Genomic DNA, 16,713 nt, shown 5'->3' with positions numbered 1-16,713 from the left:
GACCAAGATAGAAGAAGAACAATGCGCAATGAGAACAACACGCACAAATGAGACCGACGAGCTGAGTTGTCGGTACCGGGATTTGAACTCGCAACCTTGTGGACCGAAGGCGGGAGCTCTACTGACTGACCTACACAGAGACAATCAGTGACTATATTGTAAACAGTAAAACCATTTAGTGATTTGGTAACAAGAAGGTGTGTCCTCATTTTAGGCATGTCTTGTGTGTGTGTGTGTGTGTGTGTGTGTGTGCGTGCGTGCGTGCTTGCGTGCGTGCGTGCGTGCGTGCCGGCCTGCCTGCCTGCCTGCCTGCCTGCTTGCCTGCCTGCCTGCGTGCCTGCCTGCCTGCCTGCCTGCCTGCCTGCCTGCCTGCCTGCCTGCCTGCCTGCCTGCCTGCCTGCCTGCCTGCCTGCCCCTGCCTGCCTGCGTGCGTGCGTGCGTGCGTGCGTGTGTGCGTGCGTGGCTGCATGCGTGGCTGCATGCGTGTGTGTGTTAGGCAGACAATCGTTCATAACCATGGATTTGGATTGAAGATCATCTCTTTAGTTTTTGTGGTGTTTAACATAAGGTGGCTATTATCACACCAGTCTTTAAAGTTATTGATCTCACTGATATAGCCCACAGGGCGTTCAACAATATGTACAAATAAGACTGACAAGCTGAGTTGTCAGTAGCTGGATTTGAACACACAACCTTGCGGTCCAAGGGCAAGAGCTCGACTGACTGAGCTACATGGAGACAATCAGTTACTCCATTGTTAACAGGAAAATCATTCAGTGTTTGTTCAGCATAAGTACTCAAACTTTAGTGTGTGTGTGTGTGTGTGTGTGTGTGTGTGCGTGCGCGCGCAATTTTCATTGGCTCATAAAAACTTCATTTTTTCACTTAGAAAAAATGTGCTACGATTATTTGTCCGTATATGTCCAAAGTTCACGTGTAGAAGTTTTCGTGCATTTTGAGCAAAGATTCTGGGAGACGTTACATTTTAACTGTTTTTCATATAATTCAAAATGGCGGGTGATCTAAAGGTCAGAGGTCAAAAGTCAGAACACGAAAGTTGTTCGGCATGAGGAGACACATATGTGTATCAAAGTGTCATTGCCAACGGTCAAACGGTTCATGAGATATGCACGTTCAAAGTTTGCAAGTTTGCAAGTTTTGCATCAATTGAGTGTTATAGCGCCACCATTTGGCCAATCATGATGGGATTCGCATAGTAAAGTGACATAAGCATGTGTGTGTATTAGAGGCAGAAGAATAATTTTCACAAAACAGCAATTTTCATTGGCTCATAAAAACTTCATTTTTTCACTTAACAAAAATGTGCTACGATTATTTGTCCGTATAGGTCCAAAGTTCACGTGTAGAAGTTTTCGTGCATTTTGAGCAAAGATTCTGGGAGGAGTTACATTTGAACTGTTTTTCAAATAATTCAAAATGGCGGGTGATCTAAAGGTCAGAGGTCAAAAGTCAGAACTCGGAAGTTGTTCGGCATGAGGAGACACATATGTGTATCAAAGTGTCATTGCCAACGGTCAAACGGTTCATGAGATATGCACGTTCAAAGTTTGCAAGTTTTGCAAGTTTTGCATCAATTGAGTGCTATAGCGCCACCATTTGGCCAATCATGATGGGCTTCGCATAGTCACCGTTTGGCATGGTCCTCTATCATGTTGACAAGTTTTGCGCAAACCGACTGCACGGTTCAGTCAGAACAGCTATTTTTGGCAGAAGGAGAATAAAATAAAGTACTGATCATATAATTCAAAATGGCGGGTGATCTAAAGGTCAGAGGTCAAAAGTCAGAACACGAAAGTTGTTCAGCACGAGGAGACGCATATGGGTATCAAAGTGTCATTGCCAACGGTCAAACGGTTCATGAGCTATGCACGTTCAAAGTTAGCATTTTCAATTGAGCGCTATAGCGCCACCATTTGGCCAATCGTCTTGGGCGTCGCATATTCACCGTTTGGCATGGCCCTCTACCAGATTACCGCGTTTCGCGAAAACCGACTGCACCATTCAGTCAGAACAGCTATTTTTGGCGGAAGAAGAAGAAGAAGGAGAAGGAGAAGAAGAAAAATAAACACAAAAACAAAGAGTGACCAAAGTCACTGCGTGACTTCTTGGTCCCTAAATATAGCTGCAAGCAGCGATAAAGCGGGACCAAGATAGAAGAAGAACAATGCGCAATAAGAACAACACGCACAAATGAGACCGACGAGCTGAGTTATCGGTACCGGGATTTGAACTCGCAACCTTGTGGACCGAAGGCGGGAGCTCTACTGACTGACCTACACAGAGACAATCAGTGACTATATTGTAAACAGTAAAACCATTTAGTGATTTGGTAACAAGAAGGTGTGTCCTCATTTTAGGCATGTCTTGTGTGTGTGTGTGTGTGTGTGTGTGCGTGCGTGCGTGCGTGCGTGCCGGCCTGCCTGCCTGCCTGCCTGCCTGCCTGCCTGCTTGCCTGCCTGCCTGCCTGCCTGCCTGCCTGCCTGCCTGCCTGCCTGCCTGCCTGCCTGCCTGCCTGCCTGCCTGCGTGCGTGCTGCGTGCGTGGCTGCATGCGTGTGTGCCTGCCTGCCTGCCTGCCTGCCTGCGTGCGTGCGTGCGTGCGTGCGTGCGTGCGTGCGTGCGTGCGTGCGTGCGTGCGTGCGTGCGTACGTGTGTGTGTGCGCGCGTGCGTGGCATGCGTGTGGCATGCGTGGCTGCATGCGTGTGTGTGTGTGTGCGTACGTACGTACGTGCGTGCGTGCGTGCGTGCGTGCGTGCGTGGCTGCATGCGTGTGTGTGTTAGGCAGACAATCGTTCATAACCATGGATTTGGATTGAAGATCATCTCTTTAGTTTTTGTGGTGTTTAACATAAGGTGGCTATTAAAGTTATTGATCTCACTGATATAGCCCACAGGGCGTTCAACAATATGTACAAATAAGACTGACAAGCTGAGTTGTCAGTAGCTGGATTTGAACACACAACCTTGCGGTCCAAGGGCAAGAGCTCAACTGACTGAGCTACACGGAGACAATCAGTTACTCCATTGTTAACAGGAAAATCATTCAGTGTTAGTTCAGCATAAGTACTCAGACTTTTAGAAATTAGCAGATCTACATGCTCATAACATGTCCCGGTACGGTACGGTATGGTACAGTACGGTACAGTATGGTACAGTATGGTACAGTACAGTACAGTACAGTACAGTACAGTACAGTATGGTGCAGTACAGTACAGTACGGTGCAGTACAGTACAGTACAGTACAGTACAGTACAGTACAGTACAGTACAGTACAGTACAGTACAGTACAGTACAGTACAGCACAGTATGGTACAGTACAGTACCATATGGTACAATACGGTACAGCACAGTATGGTACAGTACAGTACGGTATTACACATTGCACTTATTACACTATTACACTACTATTACACTATTACACTATTACACTAAATACACTTATTACACTATTAAAAAATTTGACTCAACACACTATTTCAATATTACACAATTACACTATTACACTTATTACACTATGAGACTTATTACACTATTTCAGTTACTAGTATCTCTATTATTGTGATGCCATGTCCTAGTGCCTGATGGGTCAAATGTAATCTACTTCAATATTTATATAGTTGAGTCATCACAAATCTTGCAGCACACAATGGATACACTGAGTTGTCTTTACCGGGATTTGAACACACAACCTTGTGGTCCAACGGCGAGAGCTCTACCAACTGAGCTATGCAGACACAGTCAGTTGACTCATTCTAAACAGTAACATCATTCAGTATAAACTTTAGTGTGTGTGTGTGTGTGTGCGTGCGCGCGCAATTTTCATTGGCTCATAAAAACTTCATTTTTTTCACTTAGAAAAAATGTGCTACGATTATTTGTCCGTATAGGTCCAACGTTCACGTGTAGAAGTTTTCGTGCATTTTGAGCAAAGATTCTGGGAGGAGTTACATTTTAACTGTTTTTCATATAATTCAAAATGGCGGGTGATCTAAAGGTCAGAGGTCAAAAGTCAGAACACGAAAGTCGTTCGGCATGAGGAGACACATATGTGTACCAAAGTGTTATTGCCAACAGTCAAACGGTTCATGAGATATGCACGTTCAAAGTTTGCAAGTTTGCAAGTTTTGCATCAATTGAGTGCTATAGCGCCACCATTAGGCCAATCGTGATGGGCTTCGCATAGTTAAGTGACATAAGCATATGTGTGTATTAGAGGCAGAAGAAAAAAATTCACAAAACAGCAATTTTCATTGCTTCATAAAAACTGAATCTTTTCACTTAGAAAAAATGTGTTACGATTATTTGTCCGTATAGGTCCAAAGTTCACGTGTAGAAGTTTTCGTGCATTTTGAGCAAAGATTCTGGGAGGAGTTACATTTGAACTGTTTTTCATATAATTCAAAATGGCGGGTTATCTAAAGGTCAGAGGTCAAAAGTCAGAACACAAGAGTTGTTCGGCATGAGGTGACACATATGTGTATCAAAGTGTCATAGCTAACGGTCAAACGGTTCATGAGATATGCACGTTCAAAGTTTGCAAGTTTTGCACGTTTTGCATCAATTGAGTGCTATAGCGCCACCATTTGGCCAATCGTCATGGGCTTCGCATAGTCACCGTTTGGCATGGTCCTCTATCATGTTGACAAGTTTTGCGCAAACCGACTGCACGGTTCAGTCAGAACAGCTATTTTTGGCAGAAGGAGAATAAAATAAAGTACTGATCATATAATTCAAAATGGCGGGTGATCTAAAGGTCAGAGGTCAAAAGTCAGAACACGAAAGTTGTTCAGCACGAGGATACGCATATGGGTATCAAAGTTTCATTGCCAACGGTCAAACGGTTCATGAGCTATGCACGTTCAAAGTTAGCATTTTAAATTGAGCGCTATAGCGCCACCATTTGGCCAATCGTCTTGGGCTTCGCATATTCACCGTTTGGCATGGCCCTCTACCAGATTACAGCGTTTCGCGAAAACCGACTGCACCATTCAGTCAGAACAGCTATTTTTGGCGGAAGAAGGAGAAGAAGAAGAAAAATAAACACAAATATAGCTGCAAGCAGCAATAAAGCGGGACCAAGATAGAAGAAGAACAATGCGCAATAAGAACAACACGCACAAATGAGACCGACAAGCTGAGTTGTCGGTACCGGGATTTGAACTCGCAACCTTGTGGACCGAAGGCGGGAGCTCTACTGACTGACCTACACAGAGACAATGAGTGACTATATTGTAAACAGTAAAACCATTTAGTGATTTGGTAACAAGAAGGTGTGTCCTCATTTTAGGCATGTCTTGTGTGTGTGTGTGTGTGTGCGTGCGTGCGTGCGTGCGTGCGTGCGTGCGTGCGTGCGTGCGTGCCGGCCTGCCTGCCTGCCTGCCTGCCTGCCTGCCTGCCTGCGTGCCTGCCTGCCTGCCTGCCTGCCCCTGCCTGCCTGCGTGCGTGCGTGCGTGCGTGCGTGCGTGCGTGCGTGCGTGCGTGCGTGCGTGCGTGCATGGTTGCATGCGTGGCTGCGTGCGTGCGTGCGTGCATGGTTGCATGCGTGTGTGTGTTAGGCAGACAATCGTTCATAACCATGGATTTGGATTGAAGATCATCTCTTTAGTTTTTGTGGTGTTTAACATAAGGTGGCTATTATCACACCAGTCTTTAAAGTTATTGATCTCACTGATATAGCCCACAGGGCGTTCAACATTATGTCAAATGTAATCTACTTCAATATTTATATAGTTGAGTCATCACAAATCTTGCAGCACACAATGCATACACTGAGTTGTCTTTGCCCGGATTTGAACACACAACCTTGTGGTCCAACGGCGAGAGCTCTACCAACTGAGCTATGCAGACACAGTCAGTTGACTCATTCTAAACAGTAACATCATTCAGTATAAACTTTAGTGTGTGTGTGTGTGTGTGTGTGCGTGCGCGCGCAATTTTCATTGGCTCATAAAAACTTCATTTTTTCACTTAGAAAAAATGTGCTACGATTATTTGTCCGTATCGGTCCAAAGTTCACGTGTAGAAGTTTTCGTGCATTTTGAGCAAAGATTCTGGGAGGAGTTACATTTGAACTGTTTTTCATATAATTCAAAATGGCGGGTGATCTAAAGGTCAGAGGTCAAAAGTCAGAACACGAAAGTTGTTCGGCATGAGGAGACACATATGTGTATCAAAGTGTCATTGCCAACGGTCAAACGGTTCATGAGATATGCACGTTCAAAGTTTGCAAGTTTGCAAGTTTTGCATCAATTGAGTGCTATAGCGCCACCATTTGGCCAATCGTGATGGGCTTCGCATAGTAAAGTGACATAAGCATGTGTGTGTATTAGAGGCAGAAGAATAATTTTCACAAAACAGCAATTTTCATTGGCTCATAAAAACTTCATTTTTTCACTTAACAAAAATGTGCTACGATTATTTGTCCGTATAGGTCCAAAGTTCACGTGTAGAAGTTTTCGTGCATTTTGAGCAAAGATTCTGGGAGGAGTTACATTTGAACTGTTTTTCAAATAATTCAAAATGGCGGGTGATCTAAAGGTCAGAGGTCAAAAGTCAGAACTCGGAAGTTGTTCGGCATGAGGAGACACATATGGGTATCAAAGTGTCATTGCCAACGGTCAAACGGTTCATGAGATATGCACGTTCAAAGTTTGCAAGTTTTGCAAGTTTTGCATCAATTGAGTGCTATAGCGCCACCATTTGGCCAATCATGATGGGCTTCTCATAGTCACCGTTTGGCATGGTCCTCTATCATGTTGACAAGTTTTGCGCAAACCGACTGCACGGTTCAGTCAGAACAGCTATTTTTGGCGGAAGGAGAATAAAATAAAGTACTGATCATATAATTCAAAATGGCGGGTGATCTAAAGGTCAGAGGTCAAAAGTCAGAACACGAAAGTTGTTCAACATGAGGTTACGCATATGGGTATCAAAGTTTCATTGCCAACGGTCAAACGGTTCATGAGCTATGCACGTTCAAAGTTAGCATTTTCAATTGAGCGCAATAGCGCCACCATTTGGCCAATCGTCTTGGGCTTCGCATATTCACCGTTTGGCATGGCCCTCTACCAGATTACCGCGTTTCGCGAAAACCGACTGCACCATTCAGTCAGAACAGCTATTTTTGGCGGAAGAAGGAGAAGAAGAAGGAGAAGGAGAAGGAGAAGGAGAAGAAAAATAAACACAAAAACAAAGAGTGACCAAAGTCACTGCGTGACTTCTTGGTCCCTAAATATAGCTGCAAGCAGCGATAAAGCGGGACCAAGATAGAAGAAGAACAATGCGCAATAAGAACAACACGCACAAATGAGACTGACGAGCTGAGTTGTCGGTACCGGGATTTGAACTCGCAACCTTGTGGACCGAAGGCGGGAGCTCTACTGATTGAGCTACACAGAGACAATCAGATACTCCATTGTTAACAGGAAAATCATTCAGTGTTAGTTCAGCATAAGTACTCAAACTTTGGTGTGTGTGTGTGTGTGTGTGTGTGTGTGTGTGACTGAGCTACACAGAGACAATCAGTGACTACATTGAGTTTGTGCTTGAAATGTACTGTAATTCTGCAAACTGTTAATAAATATTTCAATCAATTAAAAATTAAATTAGGACCAGTAGTGTATACATATTAAATGAACAGGTGAACAGGGTGAACATAGCAACCATGCTCATTTTTTTCTGCAGAAACAAAGCCAGTTGTAGGAGTGGTTTACACCACTCAAGGAGTGGTTTACACCACTCAAAAATTAGCATGGTTGCCATGGTCACCCAGTTCACATGGGTGTGATTTCATTACGTCAGACCACAGCTGATCAGTCTATATAAGACCTTACACCACTCAGTTGACACGGGTGTGATTTTTTTTTGGTACGAACAAACATGGGTACAAAGCCAGTTGTTGGAGTGGTTTGCACCACTCAAAAAAACCTAAGCATAAAACTAAGGCTAAATATATTGACAAAAATCTAAGTAAAACTGATGATCACAAGTTGTTGGTACAGAGATGGGCCTGGTGCAAACAAATAATGAGACACTGAGGCAGTGCCACTATAAGTTCATAAAGTTTATTAGACAGACAGGGAATATTTATAGTGCTGGATTGTAGAAATGCAAGATATGAAGATATTTGACATAGGAATGTGGCATGATGATGTGCAAGGGTGATCTCACAATGTACAAGGCTGATCTTACTGTCAGCATATGAGGCTGACCATCTACCAGATGCTGCACATCTCTAGAAAGTACAATGTAGACAGTGAAACATATAGCCATCAAGCACAATGCAAGCTGTATTGTCACATATCAAGTACACTGCATCTCAATTTCAGTACACAGACTTACTTAGCTGTATGTGTACATGGCATGATTCATAACAGTGCCCTCTTTTGTTCTGAAAGAACATCATTGATACAATGTGGAAAACGTATGCAAACTCAGTCGGTGCCGAAAAACCTAGTTATTATCACATAATATTGTCTTTATCATTTCATAATTTGTTTATGTGATATCAATTTCATTAGGAAAATTGCAACCGAGTCCCCCTCCCAACCAATCCAACCAAATTTGGGCGAACACACAAGGCCAGAGATTGCATACGTAAAAGAAAGAGAGTAGATAGAGAAGAAAATAAATAATAATAAAATATACAAAAAAAAATAAAGGTGAGGTATCATCCCAACTATCCATGCAAGTAAAATCAATACCAGTCTGGTAATACTCCCGTTATCCATCTGTAAAGCAAAAGTAGTGTCTTTGGCATATGCGTATTCAGTCAGTTCTGGATCCTGTTGACTGGTGTCATTATAGAATTTGGCAGCATGCTATGCAAATATGTAACATTTCCAGGGGCATAGTTCCATTGTTGACAAAACAGGGGTTTTGAAAAGAATGCATCTTTCCAATATGTGCAAGCACCAGGGTGTCTAGCCAGTCCAACTAAGCACAATCAGTCCAAGGATAATTGGCTGCAGGTATCTATCTCTCGGTGACCGTTTGATGTGGCCACAGGTTCAAAGGGCAGGAACAGGAAAGTAGAGGCCTGCTACTCCAGCTGTTAGGAGCAGGGCGGTTCTCACATATGTGGCTCTTTTGCACTGGGTCATTGGAAATTATTACTGGGTCCTCAGCATGGGGTTTTTTCTGCCGTTTGATGTCTTCAGTATTTGCCTGGATAACAAAGCAAATGGCAATAAAATAGTCAAGTAATAATGAACTGCCTTTTATAATCACAATAGTACATGAATTTGTGACAGATACCTTTGCAACTTTGATGATTAGGAAATCCAATAAAGCGCAACCGAGTAAGCCGATTCAACACTTCACAAAATCTATAAAGCAAAAAGAAAATATAATGGCAATAAACTGAATATGGAAGCTATTCAATCCTTTATTAAATTAAGATTATGAATAGTGTTACCTGTGATGTCCCCGAGTTTCTGGACAGCAGGCTCCTCCAGAAGCTTTGCTCCTGCACCATGGTCACAGGAGGTATTGTAGTAGATGAACCCAGGAAGTTATTTTACCAGGTACTGCTTCTCATCTTTCTGTTGACTGCATTATGGGATCAGAGCAGAAACTATGTAGGTTATGACTGGGCCATGGATTTATTTGATAAGAGAATCACTAGATTTTATAATGGGAATAAATGTACTTAATTTATTCCAGATTAGTGAGACATTGAGATGGTGTCCACATTTTACTTCCTCTCCTTTAGTCAGGCTAATGTCATTTAGCGTAATGTCATTACTGTAAAACATAGAAGGGGCAAGTAAATAGGATACAAGTTTATCAGTTTGTCATTTATTTTATACATGTAATTGATATTGTATTATGAACAATCACTCAGGTCTGTTGTAACCAGGTTCAGTCTTGCCCAAAAGTTTTTTTTTAATTTGTGTTTTTTTAACCATGTGGTTAGTGGGTTCATTGTTACCCCAAAGACATGGTCATGAGAGTAACGATAGGGATACTTGCATCAAAGAGGAAGTGCAGTCTCTCTGCTGTATCAGAGGGGGGCCCACTTCCACATCTGTCCATTTAATATGGTTTACTCAAGGGTTAATTTCTCAGCAAGTTTTGGAATGGTGGCTGGACCACTCTCATTGTGTGCGCTGTTTGATGAGAATACATGGAGAACAAGAAACACACTTAACATGATAGGCATTTAAATCTCTTATTCAGAGACTTATGAACTGCAACATCAGAGTGTAGCAAATAACACTGACCATATTTACAATCATTATGGATCACCAATAATATATTAATTTGATGATTTAATTAATTAGGGATAAATGGTAAATGGTGCATTTATATAGCACCTTTATCCAAGGTGCTTTACATTCACACACACATACATAGATGGCGACGGAAGCCATGCAAGGTACCAACCAGCACATCGGGATCAATTTGGGGTTCAGTGTATTGCCCAAGGACACTTTGACATGTAGACAGGAGGAGCCGGGATTCGAACCGCCGACCCACGGATCATTGGACGACCTGCTCTACCTCCTGAGCCACAGTCGCCCGGGTTGGCTGATAAAAATGGGGCAAGTGAAGAAGAGGAGGAAGTTTATGGATACAGTGAGAGAAGACATGCAGGTGGCTGGAGTGACAGAGGAAGAGGCAGAAAACAGAACTTACTTCATAATAGGATTCCAGGTGAAACATCAGCTCCGACAGGGTGTCCTCTGACTTGAGCCACATTTGGCTAGTTATCCGAGTGGAGTTATCCGGTTGGCAAGGATTGGGTTGTCAAGGATTCTGCAATGGGTTGTTTTTGCTGCTTGACGTCTTCAATTTTTGCCTGGATAGCAAAGAAAATGGCAATAAAATAGTAAACTAATAAACTGCAGTCGGTATTTTACCCATTGACTAGAGCCCTGTAATTAACATATAAACTCACCTAAGAAAGAAACACTTGTGAGTAAGGCTAGCAAAAAAAGGGCCACCTATGGGTTGAAATAATTGTTAGTCATCATCATTTTTCGACCGCTGCCAAGATCATGGATTTCACAATGCCACACCAGACTTTCCGGTCCTTCATTGCCATCCCCAGTTCCTGCTTACTATGCATGGGTCCCTAGTGATGCCACGGTCTCTCGTTTGACTTGAGGATTGAAGGATCGTTTCTGTAGTCAGGAGAAATCCACACCAAAACACATCAGCCTATAATCCTGTTCCAACATACATGTTTGCTTTGAATTGTTTCATAAATGACCCCTGTTCTTAATTGTTCCTATCCCACCCAGTGGCTCCCCACATTAAAATGTAGCTAAAATGGTAGAAGGCTAGTTGTCTTCATTACAGTAGGTATTTTAATAGCTCTAAATCTTTTTTTCCACTCCCCAAATCTGTTAATATTGTCCTGGTACTTACACATGCATGTTGGCCCCTAGGCCAGCCCTTGGTAGAACAGCTTCTACTGTACCTACGGGAAATCAGTATTTGTAGTCAGTCATTTGTAGTTTGTCAGTCAGTTTGCCTTTAACCCTAACCCTAACCTTAACCCTAACCCTGTGACAATGCATTGTTTTTTATTAGTTCAAGGATCATTTTAAGGTTCATTTTGCCATTTCGCATGTTGTTTTATATGTTTCATTCGCTGTTTTGATCACTTTAGAGTTGGTTTGTATTTTAGTGATAATGCATAGTATTACATTTGTTTTATTAGTTCTGATGATGATGATGATCACTTAAGTTTGTTATTTCACATATCTTGCGCAACACGCTAAACCCATCTTTTGTTTTATACGTTTCATTTGCTGTTTTGATCACTTTGTGTATAGTGTGTGTAGTGTCGCATATTCACATTTAAGCATTAACACACACCGAACACAGGGCTGCCTTGTGATGCCTGGAGATTATTCTGCTCCCTAATGGCAATGCCTGACTAAATCACATAGTCTTTCAGGTTAGCAGGCTGCTGTCTGTTTCTTTGTGGACGAAGAAGAGCCCTGGTTGGAACTGCAACTGAAGTCGCTTGGATGTGTGACCCGTTAGTCCCAAGTCCAGACTGTGGCTGTATCCTTCTGTGTCTGTTAGCGTCCACTCTACCTTTCTCCTTCCTTGCAGCATCAGTAGAGCGTATGGCAGAGTCATCCGCTTGCTGGTTAACAGAGAACTCAGGCAACTTGGTTCTGATCTGGTGTCCGAACAGCATCTCCGCTGGACTACGTCCTGTAGTACAATGAGGGGTACTTCTGTAGGCCATAAGAAATGTCTGCAGTTCAGTGCGCCAGTTCTTTCCTTCAGCATGAGCCGTGCGTATGCGCCTTGCAGAGTGTTTTGTTTACCATGGGTATATCTTATTTACCACGGGTACATCTTTATTTACCATGGGTATATCTTATTTACCACGGGTATATCTTATTTACCACGGGTATATCTTATTTACCACGGGTATATCTTATTTACCATGGGTATTGGACACTAACAGACAACCTTTCCATCCTTGCTGCTTGATGATCTGCTGCTTCCGTTGCCCTTGCAATTTCTTGTAGAGTCGCAAGAGTCAAATCCTTTTCGCGCAGCAGCCGCCTCCGCAACGCATTGGAATTGCACATGTCAATCACTTGATCCCGTACAAAATCATCTCGGCTGTTACCGAATTCACACGTGGCGGCCAACTTCTTTAATGTGCACACGAAACTGTCCACCGCTTCTCCTTGTGAGTGTTCTGCTTGCCTGAACATGTGTCTCTCGTAGGGAATATTCTTCTGCGGTGTGAAGTGTGCATCCAGCTTGTCCACGGCCAGATCATAATTACTGTCGTCTCCCGTACCATCCAACGTGGAGAAAATGTCCTGTACATCCGAGCCAGCTAAATGCAACAGAAATGCTCTCTTCCTTGTCGCAGCAGTTATTCCCGCTGCCGTGACATAAAGCTTGAATCCTTTTATCCATTTCTCCCACCGAACTCCAACGTTGGCTGGGTCAGTGACATCAAAGGGTGGAACCGCAGGCAAACTCAGAGACATTGTTTCTCAGAGTTTAACTTTCTTGCTTTTCGCAAAACTCTTGTAGACTAATCCACTTTCTTGTTAAAAGTCCACAACGAGCAGGATATTTTCCTCGTCGCCAAATGTAGTGTCGCATATTGACATTTAAGCATTAACACACACCGGACACAGGGCTGCCTTGTAGTCTTTACTCGTTCACTTCCATGAATACAATCCAGTCACGTTGCAGAGGTTCTGAAATACGTGCCCATAGACGAGGTGGTGCTAGATTTTATCAACAAAGCACACATGTCTGGAGAGCAGCCGGAGCTATGGCGCACAATGAACATCGTTCCAGTACCAAAGTCAGGTGACCTCACCAAGACGGACAACTACCGTGGCATCAGCCTGAGCTCACAAGTTGCCAAGACCGCTAACAGGATGATCCTCAATCGTCTTAGACCAATCTTAGACCCTCTACTGAGAAACTCACAGAACGGCTTCCGCCCGGAACGAACAACAGTCGGGCAGATACTGGCACTGAGGAGGATATTGGAAGGGGTAAGGGAGCGCAACCTGTCAGCGGTGATCACATTCATCGACTTCCAAAAAGCTTTCGACACCATCCACCGTGGGAAACTCCAGAAAAGTTCGTCCAGATGATAGAGTCAAGCTACAGCCAGACTAGAGCCAAGGTCCAAACCTGCGACGGAGACACCAAAGAATTTGAAATTCTTGCAGGCGTCCTACAAGGTGACACTCTTGCTCCCTTCCTGTTCGTCGTAGTGATGGATCATGCACTGAGACTTGCAATCAATGGCAGAGAGGAGGCGCTGGGGTTCACTCTGGTCCCGAGGAAGTCAAGGCGAGTACACCCCATCATGGTCACTGACCTCGACTATGCAGACGACATCGCCCTAACCTCGGATACAGTCGAGAAAGGAACGGAGCTACTACTGGCAGTAGAAAAGGAGTGCAGGAAGATCGGCCTCAAGCTCAATGCCAAGAAAACAAAGGTAATGACATTCAACACCGAGGACAAAACCTTTGCCACTGCAGACGGGACGGTGCTCGAGCAAGTCGAGGACTTCAAGTACCTCGGGGCCTGGACTGCCTCAACTGAACAGGATCTGAAGGTTCGGAGAGCACTTGCCTGGAAAGCCTTGCACGGGATGAGGAGAGTGTGGAAATCAGACATGGGAGAAGACCTTAAGAGGCGGCTGTTCATAGCTACTGTGGAGTCAGTACTGCTGTATGGGGCCGAGACATGGACCCTCACAGTACAACAGGAAAAAGCCCTGGATGGAGTCTACACAAGAATGCTACGAATGGCACTAGGTGTCACATGGACGGACCGCATCAGAAATGTGGACCTCTATGGGGACCTACCACGTGTCACGGACAAAGTCAGAGAGAGAAGGATGAGGCTGGCAGGGCACTGCGTCAGGCACCCAGAACTTGAGGCAAGTAAATTGACCCTATGGGAGCCAACCCAGGGCAAAGCCAGGAGGGGAAAGAAGCGTACCACCCATGTAGACGTGCTGCGGCGCGACAGCTTGGCTGACAACACCGCAGAGCTCAAGAACCTGATGTTGGATAGGAATTTGTGGAGAGCAGCGATCCAGGAATCCCGAGTTGGTGTTGGCTAGACCTCAGTCTCGCAGTACTACCGTTAGTTCACATATTTGCAAATGTAACAGTCATGTATATTAACACTTTTCTTGCGCAACATGCTAAACCCATCTTTTGTTTCATACGTTTCATTCGCCATTTTGATCACTTTTAGGACTTACGGGGTTTTGGAGTGATGTGGAGTCCCTGGCTTGCTGGGGCTGGGAAACTGAGGCACCATGTTAATGGTGCCTGTTCCCTGTTATTGTTTTGCATTGTAGTGGTGGAATATTTTTTAAATCAAGCACAAATGTTAAAGATTAAATTAGGACCAGTAGTGTATACATATTAAATAAGTATAAAATGCAGTGCAGTGTATTACAATCGAGTACCATATTAAAGATATTAAAACATGTATTTATTGTGTTAGTTTAAAAAGTAAACTCAATATATCATTTAAGAACATATATTCAGTCATTGTTGTACAATCAATAAGACAAGTTAAAACTAAGCATTTATTTATAATTTCAGTTTGTTTTAGCTAGTTTTGTAAACAGTTTGAATTAGTTGTCATTATTCATTACAACCTTCATTTAATTCAGATCATATATTGTTTTAATTATTTTTTAGCTTTGTTTAGTAGTTAAAGTATTGAAATACTAATGCCTTCGTGAACACTGTAGTAGGCTGGTATTATTTGAACAGATTCATTCTCAATATCTTTAACATATACATGGTCAATCAAGGTACCATTTTCTGTTGTTGAACTTTTTACACATTGTCTGTATCCATGTTGATTCATCAAATTGACAATGGTAGAAGATTTAAATAGATCTTCATTGAAATCTCCCATTATTGCTTTCCCTCCAGAGTATGAATCCAATTCTTGAACAAGTTTCACCAAATTTGTACGAAATAAGTCTATTTTATATGAATTGGGTCTATACAAAATAGCAGCTGTCAGATTAACCCGTGGAACATTAAACATCAAACACTCCAAGTTTGAGCTTTGTGGATTGATTATATGAATTGTGTCATTAATGCAATGATATATTCCAACTCCACCTCTTATCTGACGTTTTAAATCCGTAAACATTGGATCACTGTTATCGTAGCAATTTGATCTCGGATTGTGTTGAAATGTAAAACCTGGCAAATCAAGATCATTGGCTGTGTCATCAGAAGTTAACCATGTTTCTGTCAAACAAATGCAATTGGCTTTTTTTAGCATATGATGTGCTTGAACATCTGGAAAATGTGCTTTTAGTCCCTGAACATTGTGCAGAACAATTGTGAATGCGATTGTAGGGTTTTCTTTGGGAATAATGAAGTCCAGCATGTTTTGAATTGCCATGTCAATTTTGTCATTGCAATATATGACTGAATCCTTAAAATCTTCAATAATGAGGCCACTGAGAGTTCTTACACGACTTAATGCAACATATGCTTGTCCCGGTGCAAATATTTTTTTCAATGACACCACAGCATTATCAACTGTCAAACCTTGTACTTTATGGACTGTGCACGCCCACGCTAATCTCAGAGGAAATTGACGTCTTACTCCACCACAATTTGTCACTTGGTCTTCTTGTGGTTTGATTATCGTTACATTTTGTCGAGTCTTTGATCTTTGAATTTGTCCTACTTTTGCATCATCAAATACAACATGAATATCAGAAGGAAATGAACTATCAGGTGAGAGTGTGATATGGACGACGGTTCCAAAAGCACCATTTACAAGACCATCTGAAACATCAATATTCTTCTTGAGCATAACTCTAGCACCTACACCAATATTTACAACTTGTGACAAACAAGAATTAAATACTTTTTTATGGTGACCGTTTTTCTTTTCCATCCTTCCAGTTTTTGGGTTTCTTTCAAAATCGTCAGCCTCTATAACAATTGTATCTGGACAATGTTCAAGCAACATTTCAATGTTGAATGTGTCAACTTCGCTATTGGTAGCAAATATGTGGATTGCATTAGATTTCTCGCCAGTTTCACGTTGTTTTATCAAAAGTAGATCTTTGACATTGAATGGTTCTTTCTTTTGATGTGTTCTGAAGCGATTTAGTGTTTCCGCAAATATTGGATCTTTTTGTCTCACAATCTTAGTTAGGTTTGCAATCATAAAAGTAGTCCAC

General features: G+C 42.7%; 1 long non-coding RNA gene across 1 annotated transcript; it reads right to left on the bottom strand.

The window, feature by feature from the left end:
- Positions 1–8,074: 8,074 nt before the first annotated feature.
- On the bottom strand, positions 8,075–9,657 carry LOC306914519. Its single transcript, XR_013788695.1, has 3 exons — positions 9,436–9,657; positions 9,276–9,346; positions 8,075–9,185 (listed from the first exon to the last, which is right to left on the bottom strand). It is a non-coding gene; the product is annotated as an uncharacterized lncRNA (long non-coding RNA).
- Positions 9,658–16,713: the final 7,056 nt, after the last annotated feature.

This window comes from Electrona antarctica (genome assembly GCF_951216825.1).
Source record: "Electrona antarctica genome assembly, chromosome: 21".
Lineage (NCBI taxonomy): Eukaryota > Metazoa > Chordata > Actinopteri > Myctophiformes > Myctophidae > Electrona > Electrona antarctica.
The sequence above is the reverse complement of the archived record's forward strand: the minus strand, read 5'-3'. Positions and strand labels throughout refer to the sequence as shown.